Raw genomic sequence first — 13,347 nt, forward strand, 5'->3', positions numbered from 1 at the left:
GCAGGGGGCAGGGCATACGGCAGGGTACAGGGGACCGGACAACGGGTACAGAACAGGGCACAGAGTATAGGGCAGGGCACAGGGCATACGGCAGGGTGCAGGGGACCGGACAACGGGTACAGAACAGGGCACAGGGCACAGAGTATAGGACAGGGCACAGGGCATACGGCAGGGTGCAGGGGACCGGACAACGGGTACAGAACAGGGCACAGAGTATAGGGCAGGGCACAGGGCATACGGCAGGGTGCAGGGGACCGGACAACGGGTACAGAACAGGGCACAGGGCACAGAGTATAGGACAGGGCACAGGGCATACGGCAGGGTGCAGGGGACCGGACAACGGGTACAGAACAGGGCACAGAGTATAGGGCAGGGGACAGGGCACAGGGCATACGGCAGGGTGCAGGGGACCGGAAAATGGGTACAGAACAGGGCACAGGGCACAGAGTATAGGGCAGGGCACAGGGCATACGGCAGGGTGCAGGGGACTGGACAACGGGTACAGAACAGGGCACAGGGCACAGAGCATAGGGCAGGGGACAGGGCATACGGCAGGGTGCAGGGGACCAGACAACGGGTACAGAACAGGGCACAGGGCACAGAGTATAGGGCAGGGCACAGAGTATAGGGCAGGGGACAGGGCACAGAGTATAGGGCAGGAGACAGGGCACAGGGCATACGGCAGGGTGCAGGGGACCAGACAACGGGTACAGAACAGGGCACAGAGTATAGGGCAGGGGACATGGCATACGGCAGGGTGCAGGGGACCAGACAACGGGTACAGAACAGGGCACAGGGCACAGAGTATAGGGTAGGGGGCAGGGCACAGGGCATACGGCAGGGTGCAGGGGACCGGACAACGGGTACAGAACAGGGCACAGAGTATAGGGCAGGGGACAGGGCATACGGCAGGGTGCAGGGGACCGGACAATGGGTACAGAACAGGGCACAGAGTATAGGACAGGGCACAGGGCATACGGCAGGGTGCAGGGGACCGGACAACGGGTACAGAACAGGGCACAGAGTATAGAGCAGGGCACAGGGCATACGGCAGGGTGCAGGGGACCGGACAATGGGTACAGAACAGGGCACAGAGTATAGAGCAGGGCACAGGGCATACGGCAGGGTGCAGGGGACCGGACAACGGGTACAGAACAGGGCACAGAGTATAGGGCAGGGGACAGGGCACAGGGCATACGGCAGGGTGCAGGGGACCGGACAATGGGTACAGAACAGGGCACAGAGTATAGAGCAGGGCACAGGGCATACGGCAGGGTGCAGGGGACCGGACAACGGGTACAGAACAGGGCACAGGGCACAGAGTATAGGACAGGGCACAGGGCATACGGCAGGGTGCAGGGGACCGGACAACGGGTACAGAACAGGGCACAGAGTATAGGGCAGGGGACAGGGCACAGGGTATACGGCAGGGTGCAGAGGACCGGACAACGGGTACAGAACAGGGCACAGGGCACAGAGTATAGGGCAAGGGACAGGGCACAGGGCATACGGCAGGGTGCAGAGGACCGGACAACGGGTACAGAACAGGGCACAGAGTATAGGGCAGGGGACAGGGCATAGGGCACAGGGCACAGAGTATAGGGCAGGGGACAGGGCACAGGGCACAGAGTATAGGGCAGGGGACAGGGCACAGGGCACAGAGTATAGGGCAGGGGACAGGGCACAGGGCACAGAGTATAGGGCAGGGGACAGGGCACAGGGCACAGAGTATAGGGCAGGGGACAGGGCACAGGGCACAGAGTATAGGGCAGGGGACAGGGCACAGGGCACAGAGTATAGGGCAGGGGACAGGGCACAGGGCACAGAGTATAGGGCAGGGGACAGGGCACAGGGCATTCAGCAGGGTGCAGGGGACTGGACAACGGGTACAGAATAAAAATGCATCAAAATGCCTTAATACCGTCTTTAATATTCTTGCTTATTTATTCACAATGTCCAATCAACAATGTATTAAAATATAAAGTGATTCACAGATTGCTTCTTAAACACCTTATGTCTGGAAAAGTCTAGCTAGTAAGGGAAGATTGGCAGTAGTACGGCAAGCGAAATGAGTCAAAATACAAAAACATGGAACAGAAATCAAAGCATAATGTAGGAATATCTCATCCACTAGAGAAATCAGAGCAAGTAATGAAACAAAACATTAAAGCTGGTGGAAAAACATGACCTTTACTGCAAAATTGACCTTTTATTAAACTGTTCACTTTGAATCTTTCATTAATTTTGGGACATTCGGAAATGCTTAACACTGAAATAAGAGGAGCCGTACTCCATCAAGGTGCAGTTTGGTCATAAGGAGGTGGAGCTGGGCTCCATCATGGTGCAGTTTGGTCATAAGGAGGCGGAGCTGAGCTCCACTGGGCCCTATATATATTTAAATGCATGTGTTACAGTAACTTTCTTTTGACCATAAACTTTATTTGATCAGCTGTATTTGACATTTTTCTCCAATGCTGTTTTAGTTCGGTGCTTAAGAAATGTGATGGTCAAAATTGACTTTATTGAGTTTATTGCACTGTTGTTATTGTTACCATTTCCTGTACTAGTAATTTGTTCAGAATGTATATCTCCCATATCATGGTCTAGCGTACAGCACTACTTTTACACAAGCATTTAGTTATGAAGAGTACTATTCAGATTGACTGTAAAGTGTTTTATTTTTCATTAACTCTGACACTTTTTCAGAATTTTTGTTTGTGCTAGTTTTTTGTTGAGAGTAATGCTCTGGCTCTTATCACAATTTCAACTTTCAGTTTCAAAACATTTTAAGAGAAATACCTTGGCAGAAAGCAGCTTATGTCACTGGGACTGAGTCTGATGGGAATTTGGTTCTTCGCAAATCTGCATTGACTCTCTTCTCCGCTTTGAGGACTGGGTTAGTCCTGGAAGGAGCCTCACCACACAGGCAGACCGCAATGGAAGGAATTTGGAGGTGATGGTCAGTTGGGGTACGGTACCTATGGAAGCCTTTAAAATGGAACATGACTGGTCAGTGCATGGGGTTGACATAAATCCTGACTGGTCTGACGAGAGGCAGGTAGGCAGGTCTGGATAGAAAAGAAGAGGTGGCCCCATCACGACTCCTAAATCTCTATCTGTCTCCGTTATGTTTACTGCCAAGCAGGTGGTCAAGGCTATATAATGGCTTTCATAAGCCTATTATGGGGTCAGAGAACGCACTGTCCATACGGCCATCGGTGGCAGCTCTACCACGGGCCACATTCAGAAATTACTGCCTCCTTCTTCAATAAACTTGGAGCACTGGGCCTCTGGAGCACTGAAGGGGGAGGGGTTACACTAATGAGGATTTAATGACCCCCCCCATCATAAGCGAAGCCCCATGTCTTAGAGAGGTGTGGAGTCCATTACCGGTATTCCATATTCTGTCCTGTTTCTGGACAGGAAGTGGAGTGCTATCTTACTCCAGCTATAATAAAAGCCAGAAGAATGTAACTGAACTGATATCACAATGTACACAGTGTTTCATTATTAAAATAGGCTATTTTAACTTAGTTTGACATTGTGTAGGTGTATGCTGCAGCTATACTGTTGTAATGGACTATTGATGTTGTTCCCTCAGGACAAACAGTGGAAATTCACAGGAGTTAATCAAGGACATGAACCTCATTTAAAAATCTGCCCTGTGAGAAGCCATTCATTACTCGTCAGATGTGGAATTACAGCATTTTTCTCCTTTCATTACTACAGCATATAAAGGCTTAACAGTAGCCGAACCCCCTGCTGGCCACAAACAGTCACTACACTAAATATTAAATAAACAGAGTTCTGTTAACCAGCTACTTAGCTATGAGCTCCTGACTCTACTTACTATCTATTTATTTAGTTTTTGAGAAATCGGGGGGGGGGGGGGGGGGTCTGGTCATTTTTAAGTTGGGCCCCGAATTAACCAACCATGCCACTACCTCATACTACAGTGATCCTAACAGGAAACTGCCTCTTAACAGGAAGCCCAAAGTTGCACTACTGCCCCCTACCTGCACAGCAGCATCAGGCACCCTCACAGGGGTCTCTGACTGTGCCACCAAGAATGACCTAACAAAGAAACACACCACTGGCCTTAACATCCCCAAGCAGCTCTGTAATCAACTGCTGACACCAATCTAGTGCCTTCCCTGGGGGGACCCTGTGGTGGGTCCGCCCCCCTCCCCCAGGCTGAAATACAAGTCTGTGGGTGTTTCCTTAAGTATTGATAATGCCCCTATCTCTGAATAAAACCCTCTACTCGGAATGGTCCGTGTCATGCGGTCATGTGACAGTGTCACCTTGACCTAATCCTACACTCATAGGCAGAAAGTATATATTTGGTTGCATCATATCCAAACAAACTGAAATGCTTTAATGTGTGCTACTCTAAACTCATAGAAGACATCTAGAAGGCTTTCTGTGTTTTTGTTGACGAGGGCTCTAGCAATAAAATTGTTCTCCGGTTCTTTCAATTTGACACACAAAGGTCAGTGATAATTTCTTAATATTTTAATTTCGAATGATTTTTTCCCCCCTATGCCATTATATTAGCATCTTAGTATCACATAGGGATTCACTCACTACAAACATCTATTCAGCTGGTTGCTAAGGCAATACAAGCATGTTTTGTTCCTTCTATGAAGATAATAACGATGGGCCCTTTCTGAGCAGGGAGACAGCGCCCCACAGAGGCTCGAGATACAGGATGGCAGAGAAGGACACCAAACCCATTCTGGAAAAGCCTGTGAGAAACACATACAGTCGAACCTCGTTACTACGTACCCCGGATACAACGTTTTCACCTTTTCAACGTACAGGTTTCTAATTCCCGTTTTTAGTCTATGTATTATTCTAATAGCAGCCATTGTTTACAGCGTACACCCTTACAGCGTAAACTTCGATACAACATACAAATTTCTAGAGAAAATACGAAAACTAACCACCGTTACAACGTACAGCGCTCTCCCCGCCCACCACAACTTGTATCGCTACATCTACCTGTATCTACCGGATCTTCGCCCGACAATGCACATTTGTCTATTGCGTTGCTTGGCTATTGTGTTGATTTAATTTGACCAATATTTCATTAATATTTCAGGTCAAATGCCAATTTGGATGCCAATGTTTATTTAAAAAATCCATTTTGACCAGCCGTTGTGTATTTTCGTTGCCGTTTATCGCCGGATCTTGAAAATAACCATAAAGCCCAGATACATGTACACAAAGGACGATACATCGATCTTATCTATCAACATCATTGCTCGTATGAGGGGCTTGGAAAAGACTGTTAGCATCAGCAATATTAATTTATATAATTCCTGTCATGGAACACTCTCTATACACAGAAGTTCTGCAGCTGTCTGAAGGATTTAAAGCTATAATCTCAAGGATGAAGGGTATCTGCGTAAGAGGTAAGCTCTCCTGATAGCTTAAAATCCATCGGAATGTGACATGACTTGATAATGGTGCATTAACGTTGGATGGATATCACTGACACACTTTAGGAACTTAAGCTGTGGTTGAATAGTCTTTATTTTGCATAGGAAGGTTTCTGAGTGAGATGAGCTAGAAGCGTCTAAGTGGCAGCTGTAACGGTGCAGGAGGGAAAAAGGTGACTGTCCACTAGTGGCTCCAAGACAAAAAGGAGTTTATTGAAGAAACTGAACAAACGGGGGGAAAGTATAAAACAAAAGGACCACGAGGAGTCAAAAAACATGCGGGGAAAAACACTGAATTCATTATAGACAAAGAAATTAAGCACAACTAAGGAACAAGGGAAGACTGGGAACCAGGTAACCCAGGGAGCCGAACCTAGAAACAGAGCGACGACACCCAGCTACATTCACAGATCCACATACAGCGACTGACTGGAAAACAGAGCAGGAACTTAAATACACACAAGGCTAACAAGACGCGACGCAGGACAGGTGAGAATAATACATAAATAACCAATGAATGAAAGCGCAGGGAACCTGGGCAATACATTAGGAAAAAGCGCAAAGACAGAGGAGGGAACCAGAGAGTCACCTGCAGCACCACCTGCTGGCCAAGCAAGGAAGAGACATGAAGGGCTGGGATGGAAGAGTGCTGATCCTGACAGGCAGCCAAAAGAAGAGCTGTTGAAATTCTCTAAAAGGTGCTTCAATGCTTCCTTTCTTACCGCCTTTAGCATAGGGACCATCCTTTACAGAACTGCCATCCCACAATTCCCTGCTGCGGCAACATTTAAAGTAAGGGGCCGTCAGCATGGATCGTAACAGATCATAATCAGCATATTAACCATAAAACAGAAGCTTGTCTTTGATAAAAAGAGAGATATGAAATGTTTTTAATCAGATGATCGTTGAATTTAGCATGTTTGAAACTGAAGGATGATGATGTGTAGTGGATTTATATGCCTGTCTTAACGTTATGCCTATTTAACAGTTAATTTAACAGTTAATAAATGCATAATTTAACAGTTATTCTCATGCAATAATTGGGATAAATATGTGTGTGACAATCATTTCCTTTCAGTTTTGTGACTGGTAGGCCACATTCCTTCCAAAACTTAAACTGCAACCTTGGTAATGAATATTTTTCACTTGCCCTTTAGACATCAGTACATAGGAATTCTTGCTTGTGCCATCCAGTCAGGGAAGTTAAACGTGTAACTGGATTAGATGGCACAAAAGAAAACAAAGGCACTCACAAAACATCAAAGGACTTAACTATGAACTGCAGAGATACAGTATATATTTGTGGAATAAGTCCTAAATAAACAGTAGAAGTTGCCGAAACTGAAAATATGGCTAACTAAAGTATAAATATATGAAATAATCCATCCATTTTGTGTAACTACTTATCACATTCAGGGTTACAGGGGGTCTGGAGCCTATCCTGGAGGGAATGGGCAAAAGGCAGGAAATAACCCAGGATGGGGTCCCAACCCATCGCAGGGCACACTCACAGAGTATTTATACCTACAGACAATCTGGTAACTCCAATTAACCTCAGCATGTCTTTGGACTGTGGGGAGATACTGGAGTACCCAAAGGAAACCCCACGATGACACGGGGAGAACATGCCAACTCCACACACGTGGAGCCATGGCGGAGACTCGAACCCTGGTCCCAGAGGTGTGAGGCAACAGTGTACTGCACCGCACTGCATTTGTGAATTTGGAGTATTATTCACCTGTCCAGTAAAGTATACTGCATATTTATGAGGTTGGAGTATTATTATTCTGGCCAGTAAAGTTTTCTATGCTTTTATGAGGTTGGAGTATTATCGCTATATTCAATTGAGTGCATTTACCAGGTTAGAGTATTACTGCAGGTACTGCAGCAAAACCATCTGTAATTAAATATAGAACACCCCATAATGCCCCCCCCCCCCCACTCTGCTTATCCATGCCGCTCCCCTATGTCCTCCGTCCTTAATGTGAGCTATGGGGCAGGTTTAATTTAAACAGAAAATTAATTAAATGTTAACAACAAGGGTGTCGTCTGAGAGGGAATTCTGCTATAACAAGCTTGCATGTTAAACCCTTCAAACATCTGCTTGCTTTGGTGCTTCTTTGGAATAACAAGACGAACTAAATATGAAAATGGTGACGTTGTGTGTGGCTCCACACGTTAGGGCTCTGGGCCCGTGATCGTAAAGTCGCCGGTTCAAATCCAGTGTTTGGCAGTGTGACGATGTTTTAGGCCTTTGAGCAAAACCCTTAACCCCCAGCTCCAGGGGTGCTATGTCATGGCTGATCATGCGGCGTCACTCTCAAGCTCGCTCTCACCTGTCTCTGCGTGTCTCACGGAGAGCAAGACCACGTAGGCGAAAAGACAATTTCTCAACGGGGATCATTATCCTATATAAATATTGAAGATATGTAGTTGCATAACAGAGTGTCGAAATGCCTGCGACGTTTTCTGTCCACCGTGAAGAAAAGTCTCTTTATTGGTCACAGGCCATGATGAGCAAACCCATTTACAGACTGAGGGGGTGCTCTGGTGACATCTAACTGCTCAATTACTTACATCTCAGTGATGTTTGACAGAAAGGCCCCTGCATCATGCACAGCACACTGCACAAACACAGTCCTGGAAATTACTTCAGATCCACTCGGACAATCCTTCTCTTCCTCAAACGCTAAGCCCAATCTGTAGAGAGCCCGAACCCCCGCACACATCATTTCTAAAATCATTGATTTCTCACTTCACACACGTGCATTTGGTCATTTATAAACTGTGAGAAAATAAAAGCAATTTTTAAAATAAAGCAATAAGAACGTACTGTACAAACGTTCAGGAGTAGCCTAAATATATATATTCGGTTATGAAAATGTATATTGTTGCTTACGGTCGTGTCTTCTAATTTAAGCTTGAACAAATGAATTTATTATTTAGGATCATTTTAAAAAAAGGAAAATATTCAGTTGGCAAATTGAAGTGTAGAAAAAAGAGCGACACAAGAAAAGGGCCGGTGTGAATGCAAGTTTTTGGGATGACCTTTAGGTCTGTTCAAACGCAGGACTCTTCAGCCAATCAGTCACAGTGGCCCTTTCTGGGTAAGACTGCCCAGGCCTGGCATAACCTAAAGATGTGTGTGTCCCATGTGGGACCCAAATGGTATATCCTCATAAAACTATTTCAACATTATAAAGCATTACAAGTTACAGAATTATTAATTAAACTTTACGCTTGGGTAATTACGAGCTGCGAATAAACGGGACGCCTTCTTTCAATATGCAATTAATATGCAAACTTTGCTCTGTGCATAGCTGACCTTTTTCAAACGTTTCACGTCGCGAAAAGGTCAGACGCCGAGAAAATTACAGAAGCGACAGCTTTCACCTTCTCGGCCACTTTCCACTGCTAATGTAAATTCCTGAGCGCATTTACAGACGTACAAATATATTACAAGAAGCATGAAACACGGGCTGAAATCAAGCTTTATTTGAAAAGTGCACGAGAAAAAGTACATTGGGCTATGTCTGTCATCACGTATCCCACGATGCTCTGCTTTTTAAAACACATGCACTTACAGAGGTGAGAGTGAAGTTTGGGGTCTGAGACGTAGGGTGGGGTGTTTTTCAGGGGTATACAAATCCACCCATTGACATATTGAGACATGGACAAAAGACATAAGAACGACCAAATACCGTTAAAAATACAAATGTGAAGTGGAGAATTTTAAAACACCAATTCAGCTAAACCACTACAGTATTCCATATGTATCCCTGCAGTGGCACAGGTATGACGTCTAATATCACCCACTGGTTTTCGGTTAGTGCTTTGGATTAGCAAGACCCCTCTAGGAAAATGTGAAAACCCAGTAAAATGTCATCAGCAGGTAGCAGGACATCATTAATCGTCTAGTAGGACTGGGAACCAGGCATTACTTCAGCACTAAAGCCAGCTAATCATATCCTGGAGCTCAATAGAAACTCGCCCTTTTCTCATGTAGAGAATTCCCTGCAGTTACTCTGTCTTGGCTTGTCATTTTCTTCTGAGTGAGAAATAATTTGCTTTGTCATGATATCATCGATCTGCTCATCTCCTGCTTGTCACAGGTTACACCAGTTATTAATCATTTGCTTGTTACTCTTAGCAGTCTTTACGAAAATGTCCACCTTCTTTCTTAGACATCATATCTCTGTCATCGGCCTGTCAGATGCGCCGTCTGAACCAGTAAGAAATCATTTGCATCTCTTTGGCTCATCATTCATACATCTCCGTCGAGTTGCATTCCTAATACTGATGACAATTTGTTTTATGAAATTGTGGAATTATTGAAATCTGGAAATTTAATTTAAGTAAAAATAATAGTTTTTATTATTCGGTTTCTTAAATTACATGATGGTTACTTTTATTTATGTACTGTATAGCGATACAGCTGTATTTCTGTACTTAACTGTGGGAAAATATGACTGGTTGTATCAAATGTCTGAATATGTATCAGGGCCACGAAAAGATCAGTCAATGCTAGTTATTGAATACCTGTCTAATGGCAAATTAGAAGTTTTCAGGAGAAGCAGTTAGCATATAGATGTCTTTTGAAAGGAGTTTGTAGGATATGGCCGCCATGTCAGCGCCCAAGGAATACAGAACAGATAAGTGGTGTGATCTGAAGAGTTGCAATTAGACTTAGTGTGAAGTAACTGGAAATCCAGTGTATTATGCCTCTCTCCTTACTGGGAACCTGAAATCCAGTGTGTGATGCCTCTCTCTTTACTGGGAACCTGAAATCCAGTGTGTGATGCCTTTCTCCTTACTGGGAACCTGAAATCCAGTGTGTGATGCCTCTCTCCTTACTGGGAACCTGAAATCCAGCAAGTGATGCCTCTCTCCTTACTGGGAACCTGAAATCCAGTGTGTGATGCCTCTCTCCTTAATGGGAACCTGAAATCCAGTGTGTGATGCCTCTCTGCTTACTGGGTACCTGAAATCCAGTGTGTGATGCCTCTCTGCTTACTGGGTACCTGAAATCCAGCAAGTGATGCCTCTCTCCTTACTGGGAACCTGAAATCCAGTGTGTGATGCCTCTCTGCTTACTGGGAACCTGAAATCCAGTGTGTGATGCCTCTCTGCTTACTGGGAACCTGCCATCCAGCGTGTGATGCCTCTCTGCTTACTGGGAACCTGAAATTATTTCCCCCTTAGCTCCGCAGCTCACATCACAATGATTATCTGTCTGAGAAATGATGAAAAACAGCTGAAATTCATTTCCAGGTATTAGATAAAAAAAACCCTGTGTTTACAGTCCTACATGCCTTCAATATATAAGGAAACACGCTGTTTTTTATTGAGCAGATGCCATTTCTGTTAAAAAGTCAAACAGTTTAACAGTAAATCACAAAGGTGTAAAATAGCAGACCTTGAAGGAAAATCCATCAGGTTATGGGTTCATGCCCAAACTCTCTGTCATACTTACAGTATACACCTTTTACCAGCTTCTGCTGTTTTTTTTTCCGTGTCCCTGTGATTTAATATACGTGATATTTTGTATAAATACCGCATCCTTGGTAACTGTCTGAACTATCCAGGGTGCCACCTGCTGGCAGGCCTGTAGAAAAGCCTGTTTAATAATCATGCATAAGAGGTATTTTCGATAAGTAAAGCCATTATTTTTTTAATTACACTGTTTGGAGCATCATTGTAAGCTAATGCAACTGCTGGGATTAAGCATTATTATTTGTCCAGAATTACTTCATTTTTACTGTATTGTAACATTATTACAGACAGGGTCATACATTAAACATCAGTTATACAGGCAAATAAGCCAAGATTGGACCTTTTTATTGATGCATACTCATGTACATCACATTTATCCCAGCAAATCTTATTGGCTGTCGTCACGAATCATCGTATAGTTCCTGGAGAATCAACATTAGCCACAGAGATGTCTCATTTAGCCTTTCGGAATAGCAGAGTCTGTCTTTGTTATGGTGACCAGATAATCCATGTCAGGGAGGACACATTGAACTATGACAGGATTTTTAAAATACCATTTTAATTAAAAGAACCTGGATCTCAGTTATGCGCCGAGGCCTTGCTGCGTGCTGATTGGTCAGTCTCCTATAATCATGCATATGCCACTAATGTTAATGTCTAACAGCTGGATGAGTTTTTCAATCAAAGCAGTCAAAGCACAAGAAGACGTGAGCTGTTTAGCCAAGCACAGGTGCCTTTCAGTTTTAACGTAGTTTGTAAAACCTGGAGTAGCTTGAAGTGTCCTTCCTGACATGGATTACCTGGTCCACTAGTTTGAGCCTGGCTTTGGCAGAACAGTCACATGTCTGTGGGACTGTAAGCAAGGCCCTTTACCCCCAGCTCCAGGGGTGCCACACAATGGGTGACCCTGTGCTGTGACCCCCCCAAAGCTATGAAAAGCAAGATGGGGTAGACGCAGAGACAAAATCCTATACATGTTCTGATGCGTAAAACCATGGTTCTGTACTTTCTTTTTCATGACTGTATGTGTGCGTGATTTCTATGTACTACCAATATTCACATTTAAATAGTAACGTGTACGTGCAATTCATGTACACAATTATAAAGACTATAATAACATTTATTTACAACATACCAGCCAGGTGCAGGCCACAGACTAATGGGTATTCAGTCAAGAAACGTCTCTAATTCTTTTTTGATACATACAAAATAATTTTTCGTCTATGTGTAATGGTTATAAAATAAAGTATATCAAAAGCACGTTGTCAAACTTATTACTTATTTGGCCTTCAGCCGTCAAACTTTCAACGTGAGCAGAGGGTCCGGAGCAAGGAAAGAAAAATAAAAGACCCAAAAGAACCGCCTGCTATCCTGTTTAACAGGCCGTCTTACGTCTTCACTTATTAAAACAAGGTGTGGAACTGATGAAGGAAAAGAGAAATGAAGATCAGCCTGTTATCCTGTTTAACTTGCTCCGGTTTTTCCATGTTCCTTATCCGCTTCACCTGGTGCCTCAACTCACAAATTCCTGTGTTGATTTTTTTCTTATAGCCGACACCTGGGCCCCTTGATGTACAACAGCGTCTGTGGAATAGAACAAAAACAAAATAATCACATTCACAAGAGACAGCAGGAAATACAATACAATATCCATAATACTCCGATTAAATCATACAATCAGCAAGCAATCAGGCTGTGACTAAAGTTTATAAACACAATTCATAAATCAGATAATGGAATATTAAGGTTGGGAAAAAAAAAAAAAACGTTTTACAGCCTTGAGATTTTTAAAGGCAGACAGCCGGTTATAAAACAGGGATGGTTTGAATTTTTTGAAGTGAGTTGACAAGGGTAGGGCAGGGTAATATGACAAAATATTTCATGATTTATTTTTTCATACAAAACAATATCAGTGTTTATCGCAACATAATTCAAATCATTACTTCTTTGTTTCGCAGTTGTATTTTAGCTTAAATTTCCCTTAGAATTGCCCTTGAACAGTCACAGCACAGGGTGACAAATTGGCTTTTTTACCAAAGTCATATACTGTAAGCTTTATATATCAATATATAACGCATATTAACACTCATGCGCAAACTATATTAAATGTATGTGTCATTAGTCATATATGTTCTTCATTCTTGTAAAATACTGTACATGAGTTAAACCACTCCGTAATGTCTTCTTAAGTACTCAAAGACTTCCAATACGGTTAAGGTCAAGACTGTGTCGTAGCCAATTCATATGTGAAAATGATTCCTCGTGCTCCCTGAACCGCTCTGACAGTTTGAGCCCGATGAATCTTGGCATTCTCGTCCTGGAATACGCCAATCCCATTAGGGAAGGAAAACTCCATTGATGGGATAACCTGGCCATTCAGGAGATTCAGGTACTCAGCTGACTTCACTTT

Source organism: Brienomyrus brachyistius, unplaced genomic scaffold (genome assembly GCF_023856365.1).
Source record: "Brienomyrus brachyistius isolate T26 unplaced genomic scaffold, BBRACH_0.4 scaffold60, whole genome shotgun sequence".
NCBI lineage: Eukaryota > Metazoa > Chordata > Actinopteri > Osteoglossiformes > Mormyridae > Brienomyrus > Brienomyrus brachyistius.